Source organism: Camarhynchus parvulus, chromosome 4 (assembly GCF_901933205.1).
Source record: "Camarhynchus parvulus chromosome 4, STF_HiC, whole genome shotgun sequence".
Classification (NCBI taxonomy): Eukaryota; Metazoa; Chordata; class Aves; order Passeriformes; family Thraupidae; genus Camarhynchus; species Camarhynchus parvulus.
Window position 1 is genome coordinate 3,322,143 of NC_044574.1, and position 11,579 is coordinate 3,333,721.

Here is an 11,579-nt window from a genome sequence, read left to right on the forward strand (position 1 = left end):
CAGGAACTGTGGCCTGACTTTAGTGGGGTGCAGAAGATGAAGGTTCCTTAGTGAAGCACTGGCACAGGTTGTTTAGAGAGGTTGTGGATTCACTATCCCTGGAAATGTTCAAGACCAGGTTGGAGCAACCTGGTCTAGTGGAAAGTGTTCCTGCTCATGGCAGGGTGGAGGAATGAGATGGCCTTGAAGGGCCACTCCAACCTAAACCATTCTATGATTCTGTGATTCTAAAATCCAGGGGTACCCATACCCCAGGGTCTGCAACCAGGTGGTGATGGATGGTGTAAATTTTCAACACCACCTGCCCACACCCTTCCTTTGCCCAGGGATGCTGCTTCTTACAGGGGTTCCTCATAAATTGATCCCTAAATAAGCAAAACCCCAATTTACAGCTCTGCTCTGACGCACAACTTGTTTAAATAAAAAAAAAAAAGCAAACCAAACCAAACACCTTTTGTGAATTACTTAAAATTTACATTTTTCTTCCAACTGACTGAACCAAACCTGCTAAATATTTTCTGAATGCTTCAAGGCTACAAAGTTAAAAACAACCAGTGGGAATTTTGTGTAACAGTTTACTGCTGGACCTCCATGAATTCCCGGGTGCTGAATCGCCTACTAGAAGGGAAAATATATGAGTGGCACTAAGGAGGTGGCTTAGCAACGAGCAGGCTGGCAGCTTCAAGTGGCTTTTTAAAGGTCAAGAGAGAACACGATGTCTGGAGCCCTCATGTTCCGTTTTTTTTACTACAATTTAATGATATTTCTGGCCAGCCCGGTTATTAAATCGCCGCCTCGCACCAGCCAGCCACGCATCTGTTACACCCAGGCTTTAAATTAAGACTTTCCCTTCCTAAATATCCCCTTTCAACCCATTCTCACCTTCACCGAAGTGAAAAGCTTTGTCGGGATGAAACACAAGGAGAGGTCCCACCACGGAGGGGATTTTTGGGAGGTGCTGCTGAGCAGCATCATTGAAATTCAGCGGGAGAAGCCGGTTTTCCTCGGCTCTGCGGGGGCTGCCATGTTAAATCACATTTGGATTCACAGTACAAGGCTGCTAAAATACCACCACGGCGCCTATTGGCACATTTCAATGAAAACGCCGTGGCCTCATTAGTAGAGTGGAAATTATGAGCTTGTCTTTGTATATATTTAAAAGCTTGCCTCTGAAACTCTACTGGGTCGGGGCCAGGAATTCCTGGCTCTGAGCTCCTACCACTCGGCAGTTCGGGATCGCTTTGCTCACACAGGTCAAGCGACCACGCAGCCATCGACCCGGGAGAAAAGGCATTTAAAAAGTGCCCTGAGGGGAGAGGCAACAGGGCTTGAACTAAACCCTCCTCCCTGTCAGCTCCCTTCGAGCTGGTTAGGCAGCAAGTCCTAATGAAAGTGCGGGTTGTAATTAAGAGGATGCAGGAATGTGGGTGTGTGGAGTTTCATCCTGCTCCCAACAGTTGGGGTGAGAGCATCCCAGAAGCGCCATTCCCCTCTGGGGATGGACCACAAAAGCCCAAATCCTTTGAAATGAGGGGCAAACTCGTGAAATAACACGGATTTGGTCCTCTCAAGATGGGAATTTGCAAGAGTCTGTGAAGGAAAACTTTGGGCTCAGCTCCCTACTTACCTGCACGGGCGCCGCAACGCAGCCAAGCCACGCAAACCGTATCTGCTTGAACAGCTACTGTGCTTTGGTACCTGGGATGCTGGAAGAAAAGAGAAAAACACCCTAAAAATTGCACAAAAATCCAGAGGGAGCAAGGGAGAGGATGAAGACATGGTTTTTAATCGCTTGGATTCGCAGAGGCTCCCAGAAATTGCTTCAGCTCTTGGTAACAGCACAGAGATCCCCTTTTAAAACACGGCGATGACGTTACGTGGCATAGAAAGAATGGGGGAGAAGCTTGGCTAATCCTCACAATTTTATAAGCATCTGAGACACTAATCCCTTGATCTCATTGAAAGGGATTAGAATTACTCCCTTGCCTGGAAATTTAAGAAGTTTTCTACCAGATGTAAACAAAAGCACGGAGCAGCCCGCAGAGATGGCTGCCACACAGCGAGTCCTCACAGAGAAATCTGCATTTGGGCTGGTTTTGGGGTGGAAAAGGGGGATTTCCAGCCCAGTGCTGCACAGGGTTGTCTGGAATGATGTGGGTATCCAAGGGAAGCCTGATCAGTCCATCCACAGTAGGCTCAAGACAGGATCCCATCCTGGGCAAGCAACCTGCCAGGGCTTCACAACTCATCTTATGGAAATGGATGCTTCAGCTAAAAAAAAATCCATCCCAACCACCTGACTTGTTCTGCATTGGCCTAGGAAAACATCATTTTAATAATAAGAAAAAAATATCTGAGCAACAAAACCCAGGTTGAGCCCAGCTACACAGCAGCCTTCATCCACACAGCTCTGTGGTAAGGACCTGGGTTAAAAAGGAAAATATAACATGGCACCCTCATGGGAACAGACTGGGATCTGCTGCTACCCTCACAATGAGTGATTCATAATATTGAAGAATAAATTATTTGATTTAGAAGACGAAGCAGGCAATGTTCAGTCTGGGGTTTGATATTAAGCAGTTTGCTACTAAGTTGGATGTGCCAGCTCAGAACATCGATAGCTGAGATAAATCAAACCTAAAGGAAGCAGAAAGGATTCAGGGGATCCTTTAGAGAGGAAATACAACTTTTGTTAGAAAACAGAAGTTTTCTAAGAAAGAAACAAAACTTTTGTCAGTGCTTACTTCTTTCCTCTTTTAAATTCCATCCAAATAGGAAACCTAAAGGGACTCAAGTTCCAACCTCATTATAAACAAGGTTCCAGTTTCATCAGCTTGTCTTAAAACCCCTCCTTTTGGAGATGCCTGAAAGGATGGCAGCAGAATCCCTCTTCTCCAGCCCATTTTTCTGCAGGACCATATAATTTTTAGTTTTTAGGCACAAATACCCACCATCCTCACTGCAGTCCCATCTCCCAATTCCCTGCACACTCCTGCTCCCAGCTTTAGCATCAAAGGTTGGAATAAACCACCTGATGTCAGGCTTGTCTGCAGTTCCATCCCTCTCCCCTGGCTCACCTCCTTGACCTGCTCCTCCTGCTGCATCACTGGCAGCTGCATGGGGAAGATGCTTCAGGAGGAGGAGCACACAAGGAGGGAGCCCCAAGAATGCTCAGAAGCACATGACAGCTCAGCATCCCTCAGGCAAAGCCACAGTTGAGAAAATGATCCGTTTTTCCTGCTTTTACTCCCAAAGTGCCACCCCCAAACAATGCTCAGCACAGTGAGGGTCTTTTGGTGTGAATGCCAAGCAAGACTGGGGTGCAGGGCTCAGGTGACAGACACCCAACCCACAAGAGCACCACCAGATAGGCTCCAGCCAGCTCATCCCAATTTATTCAGCCCTCAAACAACCCAACATCACACAATCCCATCCCACTTCAGATGGCCAACGCCACCACAGCCTCTAAAAGCCTTATCTTTTATCTCACACGCCAAGGGAGAAAAACACCGGGTCTAAGGGGTCTAATCCAACACTTCTCAACTAAAAAGCGAAAGAAAAACCCCAACCCAGCAGCTTGGTTTGAGCAGAGCCAGGAAATTGCCTCGGGGGAAGCCCAGCCTGGCGACGGGTTTTTACAGGGAACAATAGGAAAATGGGAGTCGTTAAAGCACCGAGGAAATATTTGCCTGCTCGGGACAAAGCTCTGCGTGGAGAGAAGTTTAATTTGATCCCTACAATCCGAGAGCCCCGGTCGGCGGGAGGCAGGATCCACTCGATCCACTCAGGTGGATTTGTTGTAGTTGAAGCTGTCGGGCGGGAGACTCTGATCCCTTCAGCTCAGCTCTAATTTGGCTTCACCCACTTCCTTACCTGCCGGGCTGCTCCTCCTGGATTTCAAGGACCAATGGGAGAGCTGAAATGCCCTGGTTCAATGCCTGGGAAGCTGCACGACCACGGAGCTCTTGTGTTTTCCCCGAAATACTCCCATAAACCAAGAAGCTGGGAAACTCACTCCTACTGCACAGGCTGGGAGAGGCTGGAATCAGGAGGGCAGCTCCCTCCTGCTCAGCACTTTCAGTTTCTCTCTCCAAGCACTGTCCTGGCACAACTTCCTCTAAAGCGCTTTGCAAGTGAAAAGCTGCATTAGTGGTGGGATTAATCCTCTCAGGGGATAATAAAATCACAGAATCATGGAATCGTTTAGGTTGGAAAAGTCCTCTAAGGCTAACCCAGCACTGCCAAGGCCTTCACTAACCCATGTCCCCAAGTGCCACATCCTCATGGCTTTTAAATCCCTCCAGGGACGCTGAGTTCAGCCCCTGCCACGAAAAAGTGGTGTCATAGGCCTTGCCAAAGTCCAGAGAGACACACCCACGGCTCCTCCTTCACCTGCCAAAACAGGTCACCTTGTCACAGGAGGAGATCAGGTTGGTCAGGCAGGACCTGCCTGTCACAAACTCACACTGGCTGCTCCAGATCCCCTGACTGCCCTGTTGGGGCTGTGTGAAGGCACTCAGGGTGATCTGCTCCTGACACCTGACTGACAGCCCTGTAGTTCCCAAAATCCTCCTTCCTGCCCTTCTTGCAGCTGTGTGTGTCACATCTGCTCACTTCCAGTCAGCTGGGACCTCCCAGTTAGCCAGGGCTGCGGGTAAATCATGGAAAGTTACCCCCCATCCATTGCAGCAATCCATTTGTTTGAGTCATCCCACATGACTCTCTGCTGGCAACCGTGTCACAGCTTTCCTGATGCACAGTGGCTTCCAGATCCTTCTCCTGTTGGTGACCACAGGTTGCTGTGGTTGTTGGTGCAGGTGCACTTCAGTTGGGTTATCAATCCCAGCACCTTTTTGGAGAAGTCCCAATTCCTATGTGACCATTCTCAGGGGCTTTCATGGTTTCCAACACATCAATAACCCTGGTAGCTGTCACACTGATCTCCATCCCCTGCCTCCATGCAGACAGCACACTGAAGGACATGCTGTCCCTCAAACACTGGGATGAGCCTCCAGGATTATCCCATGCAAAGATCCTTTTTCCCCTCGGAGCCAGGAGAACCCAAGTCCTTCAGCAGTCTTGGTGTCCTGCAAACCCACCCAAAAACAAAACTAAAGCCAAAATAAGCCTGGAGAACTCATTCCTTCTTGCTCCTCACACTCACAGTCCTGAAGATGAAGCAGAAAAAGCAGGGTATCCCTGCCTAGGCTTCCCACCACCCTGCCCTCACTGCTTCTCCCGTTTCTTGATGTCTGTGCTTTTTCCACAGCCTGATCCAGCTGCAGCTCCAGCATTGAAGCAATGTGAGATCTCACAGCCTTCAGCCACACTGAGCCAGCTGCTTCCAGCTGATTTGGTCCATGAGCTCCTGCTGTCCATCCACTCACTGGCATTAGGGCCAGGCATGTATTCTCTCAACACCCCTTCAGCACTGCAACTGTTCGTGAGCAGGGCACCTCCACATGTGGCTGGAGCCCTTTAGGACTGCTTTTTGTTCTTTGATGGAATTTAAACATGCCAGACAAGTAGAAAAATGACGCATTCCCTGTGTTACTGAGCATCCAAAAATGACACAGCTCCATCTCCAGTGCGGACCACTGCATCCCAGGATGGAGGAACAGGCCCTGCTCCAGCCCACTGTGAACGTCAGGGCTTTCCCATCCCTCAGGTCAGGAAGAAAATCACCACTACCCACGGCTGCAGCAAAACCACGTGGGTTTGGATCCTCTCCTGAGGCGTATTTTCCATGGGATCACTGGCATTCCTTGTTTTCCATGGGATCGCTGCCATTCCTCAACGCAGGGAGCACCCGCCAGGCTCAGAAGATGACTGGGCTCACTCTGGGCTCATTCGCAGTTAAGCCGGGCTCAGGCGATGACTGGGCTCACTCGCAGTTAAACTGGGCTCAGGAAATGACTGGACTCACTCTGGGCTCTCTTGCAGTTAAGCCGGCCTCAGGCTATGACTGGGCTCATTCACAGTTAAGCCAGGCTCAGGCGACTCTCGCAGTTAAGCCAGGCTCAGGCGATGATGGGGCTCTCTCTCAGTTAAGGCGGGCTCAGGCTATGACTGGGCTCACTCACAGTTAAGCCGGGCTCAGGCTATGACTGGGCTCACTCACAGTTAAGCCGGGCTCAGGCCATGACTGGGCTCATTCACAGTTAAGCCGGGCTCAGGCGATGATGGGGCTCTCTCTCAGTTAAGGCGGGCTCAGGCTATGACTGGGCTCACTCACAGTCAAGCCGGGCTCAGGCCATGACTGGGCTCATTCACAGTTAAGCCGGGCTCAGGTGATGATGGGGCTCTCTCGCAGTTAAGCCCCGTATCTCATCATCACTGACGCCGCTTTAGAGCCCTGTCAGCGACTCGGGGTGGGGACACGGGAACACCAGGACGGCCACGCCCAATCTGAGTCTGAGCGGTTCCAGGGCAACAGTGCCAGGGGAGGGAAGGGCTGTGACGGCCGATCTTATCTTGTGTCAACAACACTCAGCTTTAAGGGGAATGATTGCAGGAACAAAAACAAACAAACCCAGCTCGGGCACACCAACCACTGCTGAGACCCGGGGAGCTTCAACCCCCAAAAACACCCTCCAGGCTTCCACACCAACGATCCAAATTGATCCAAATTGGCTGAGGACCAGTAGAAGGATCTGCACCTCCTGCCATGGCCCCAAGGATGGGCTTGTTTGGGTTTACTGTGCAGCAGGAGCCTGGCAAGGTGGGGGAGGACCACGGCTCAGCCCTGTCATCCCAAGGCAGAAGGCTCCAGGTGCAGGTGGTGAGAACAGGAAACGAGCACCAGTTGTGCCTCTCCACCTTTTCCACATCCAAGTGTTGTTTTATGGCTGTGAGTGAATCACTCACAACACATCTTCTGCCACACAGCCAGTGGAGGGGACAGCAGGTCACTGGCAGCGGTGACCCAAGGGGGAACGCCTGGAGAGATGGTCCAGAAGCACAAAAGCCCTGCTTGCAAAGCCAGGAGTCTTCCTGTAATCCCATACATCCAGGAAAGCAGCTGGAAGTTGGCTCTTCTTGGGTACAACCCTCAGGCTTGGTTCAGATCCATAATCCTGAGCAGCTCTGCTTCCTCACCAGGGAATCCTCGTCCTCCTCGTCCACCCCATTACCTGCCTCTCCCACAGGACAGGGCCAGGACCACTCTCCAGCCAAGAACAGTGGCAGCAACCAGCAGCCATCACCCTATTTCCCATGTGGCGCACACAGTATTCCTCATCTGAAGGTCCAACAGATCCCACAACATTCAGAGCACGCTGACCCCAAAGGTGTCCTTCACAGCTGGTCCATCAGAGTTATCTCCAATCACACCTGGAGGTGGCTGGATCTGAGCCTGGGATGCACAAGCAGGAAGTTCCAGCAGAGCTGACCCACCTCCACATCTTGTTCTGCCCAAATCTGACACAGCCTTTGGTCAAACAGCAATGCCAGCAACACAAGCAGCAGATCTTGGTGAATGGGGACAAAATTAGCAAAGCTGAGCTGAGCAGTGGTGGAACAGAGGTTGTGGGAGGTTGTGGAGGGGATTTCCTCCAGCAGCAAGGCTGGGAGATGTGGGAAATCACCACCCCACACACCTCCAGCAGCTCCACCACCCACCCAGGATCAGGACCACCATCTGCCACCACAGCCCTGTGACCTGGTAACGGGATCACGTTGTTGCTCCTGTCTGCTTCTGGCACAAAGGGCTGGAAGCATTTATTTTCTCTTTTTTAATACGTTTTAAATACCTCAATTAGTGCATTTTGGGTTCCTTCCACATTGCCCCCAAGCAGTTCTTCTGTCAGGGGCTCTATCCTTCCACTGCTGATTATTAGTGGGGCACGGGGTTGTTATTTTTTCCAGGCCAGGGGCCAAATTTGTATTTAATTTTTGCTCCAGATGGCACAGCACTCCAGATGCATCAGCTGGAGCATCGAACCTGTATGAATAAAGTGATAGAGCAAACAACATGATTTACTCAGGGGCTGTTTGATACGCTTAAGGTGCTTTGTGTACATCTGTTGTGTAAAAAAAAAAATAGCATTCAAATGAATTCAGATGATGGTTTCGCTGTTAAACCCAGCACCTGAGGGAAATGAAACAGCAGTAGGAATCTAAAAAATAATGATGATGATAATATTAGAACTCATATTTTGCTTTCTGTAAAGTAAAAGATATATTTTTAAAAAAAGGCTGATTTCAGCCATCACTGCTGAGCACAGGCCTGGGTTTTGTTCACCTTCCTCTGTCCCCAAAGCTGCTGCTGGCAGCAGGTCTTAAAAACCAGGGTCAGAGTTCTCCCAGGAGAAGGGCTGGTGATCCCAGATTTCAGCGTGGTGCTGAGAGCTTATGGCTCTGCTCACCCGAGGAGATGCAAGGAGGACACCAGAGGACAACCACGAGATGTTCCAGTTATGCTTCTGGCAAATTCACCCCGTTCCCAGAAAGCTGCTGCATCCCTCTGGCACAGCCTGCAGCCAGGATGTGCTCCCTGCAAACTAAAGCACCCAAAATAACTCAGAATAGGAAAAAAGAGACATTGAGTAGTCGGGTTTATCTGCCCGGGCACATGAATAGCCGCCGTGTAAAAACCAGCTGAGCCCGCAAACGCTTGGAAACAAAGGGATGGGGGGGAGGTGTCTTTTTGTGCTCCGTTCAGAGCATCCTTGGGCTGTGAGAGCCCGTCCTGGCGGCACCCGAAACAAAGGAAAGCCGGGAGCTGTAGGCAGGAGCCAGCTGGGGAAAACCGGGACGAGGAGGAGGAGGAGGAGGCACCCGCATCGCCCTCCCCGGCAGCTGCGGAGCCGGGCTAGCGTGTTGCCGAACACGTTATCCATGGCAGGAAACTCGAGATCAAAGGCGAGGAGCGTGCCAGAGCAAGATGTCATCCAAGCCTCCTGCCAAAGGTGTGCACGGGAGGGGGGAAGCACCCCCAGACACACACGCTGCCACATCCGACCGAGCCGGCGCCGCTCGTGGGGTGACCGAGACCCACGGCGTGCTCTCCTCCGTGCACCCCGGCGAAGACAAAGCCAGGCTGAACTGAACAAACAAAATAAAACCAAAATCCCCAAACCGCAGGAGGTGCATTTTTACCCGTGGGTTTCCAGTCCCCAGGGTCCCACGCAGGTCCCCTGCCAAAGCGGCGGGTGCAGGGAGGGCACGGACGTGGCGGCACGGCAGGAACAGCAGCCCAGTGTAACTCCAAAAAAGCAGCTTTTCCCATTTCTAGGTTTTTTTTTTTGGTTTTCTTTTAAAGCAGAAGAAACCCGCAGCGTCCTGTCTCGGCCGCAGGAAAGCAAGGGGACGTGTCTGATTCCAAGCCAGCGGCCACTGGGAACAGAGGTGACCTGGGGACCCTGAGCCGAGCGTGGGGTGGGACCCCAGGAGCTCCCCCTCATCAGGGGGTCCCAGGAAGGATGGGGACATGTCACCTGTCCCTTTGTTCCCCCCCAGCATCCCTCCGGGGTGATGCAGCTCCAGTCCAAGGCTCCAGCCTTGGGGCTGTCCCATCTGCCCCCACAAGCGGCACCTTATGACAGCCCTATAGTGCTGCCAGACACCCCAAAAGCATAGCCCAGACCCCTGAGAGTGCCTCCTTTGGGGACTGCAGGGATGTGGGGGCTGCTCCATTGCGCTGTGGAGGTCCCTGTCCCAGAGGGGACAGCGGAGCAGAGACAGAGAGGGACCCTGTCCCCCATGGGAGCTGCTGAGGAGGGGGCGCCCCTGCCCCACAGCGGGGGAGGGTGGAGGGGGAGCCCTGTCCCATAGGACAAGGCACAGAGAGAGGGTCCTGCCCCACAGAGGGCTGGAAAACAGACCCTGCCCCACAGAACAAGGCACAGAGAGAGGGTCCTGTCCAAAGAGCGGATGGAGGAGGGACCCTGTCCCACAGAACAAGGCACAGAGTGAGGTACAGCCCGAAGAGGGCACGGAGGAGGGACCCTACCCCACAGAACAAGGCACAGGGAGAGGGGATTGAACAGACCCGTCCCTACAGAATAAGGCGCAGGGAGAGGGTACAGCCCAAAGACAGGATGGAGGAGGGACCCTCCCCTATAGAACAAGGCACAGAAGGGCTGCAAGAGGGTCCCTTCCCTACAGAACAAGACACACAGGGAGGGTCCTGCCCAAAGCGCAGCTGCAGGACGGACCCTGCCCCACAGAGCGCTGCACAGGGAGGGACCCCAGGCACACAGTGGGGATGCAGAGCGGTCCCTTCCCCACAGAACACGGCACAGCGAGGAGTCCCACCCCACATGGGGGTCCCCAGAGGGGGTCCCCTCCCCTCATGCGGGCGCTCGGGGGGGTTGCGGTCCTCCGGCCCCCCAAGGGGCTCCCGCCCCCCGCACTCACCCGCCGCCGCCGCGCCGTCCCGCCGGGGCTCGCGCCGCCCGCACCGCCCGGCCCGGGCAGGACCCGGATGGAGCCGCCCCGCCCCGCCCGGAGCCGGGCACGGCCTCGCCGCGCGCACCGCGCATGCGCCGAGCGGGGACGGGGCGGGGCCAGGGGACATGAGGGGACAGCGCATGGGGTGGGGGGGGGACGGGGGTGACCCGGGGACAGGATGGGACAAGGAAAGCAGGTGGCGAGGAATGACGGGAAAGGGGTGGTGGGACAGGGGAAGGTGACAGAGGTGATGGGGCGTGACACGGGGGTGACAGCGAAAGGAGGTGGCGGGTGGTGACACGGGGAGGGGTTGGGACAGACAGAGGTGACGGAGGGTCGAGAGGGAGCCGGGAGTGACTGTGGGGGCATAAGGAGACATTGCAGTGGCACTGGGCAGAGGAGGTGGGGATGGTGTAGTGAGGACTTGAAGTGACAGGATGGCAGGGATGACACTGGGGACAGGGTGGCACTGGGGAAAGGGGATGGTGAAGTGGGGGGGCTGTGGAGACAGGAGATGACTTTGGGGACATGAAGTGGCAGTGGGGACAGGACAGGGTGGCAGCGAGTGCGGATGGAGACAGGGCCTGGCAGGAGGGACGACAGATGACAGGGCTTGGTGGCAGTGGGAACAGGGTGGCAGGGGGGGTGACCCAGAGGGGACAGGAGGTGGCACCAGGGGTGGTGTGCGGGTGGGCACTGTCCTGCTCTGCTCATCGCTGCCCGCACCCCTCCAGCTGTCCCCACCCCCGTCCCTTTGCATGGACACGACATCACTTGCGGGGGGAATGACATCAGCCTGGAGCTGGGATGTCCCCAGAGCCAGCGTCACGCGCTGCTCCGAGGATGTCCCAGGCATGCAAGGGAAGCTGATCCTTTTTGTCCCCTTCCTTCCCTCTCCAGGCTGCACGGAGGGACACGGCGGTCCCGGGTGCTGTGACAGCCGGGGACACTGGGATGAACATCCCGGGTGCTGTGACAGGATGGACATTGGGATGAGCACCCCGGGTGCTGTGACACCAGGGGACACTGGGATGCGCATCCCTGGCTCTGTGATGGGATGGACACTGGGATGCACATCCCGCAGGGACACTGGGATGCGCCTCCCGGGCCCCCGGCGCTGCCGTGGGAGGGCTCCCGGCGCTGACCCTGGCATTCCCGGGCGCTGAGGCCGATCCGCTGGATGTTTT

General features: G+C 54.1%; 1 protein-coding gene across 3 annotated transcripts in view; it reads right to left on the minus strand.

Annotated features, from left to right (window-relative positions):
* The window catches only part of RNF24 (ring finger protein 24), a 28,496-nt gene extending 18,086 nt beyond the window's left edge, over window positions 1-10,410 (minus strand). Inside the window, exons 1-2 of one of the 3 annotated variants that reach the window (XM_030947804.1) lie at window positions 10,360-10,410; window positions 1,628-1,706 (exon numbers count right to left, since the gene is read on the minus strand). The gene's annotated coding sequence lies outside the window, so the exon portion shown is untranslated. Of the gene's footprint in view, window positions 1-1,627; window positions 1,707-9,099; window positions 9,119-10,359 lie in introns of those variants that run through there. The other 2 variants (XM_030947807.1, XM_030947806.1) reach the window with 2 other exon arrangements.
* Window positions 10,411-11,579: the final 1,169 nt, after the last annotated feature.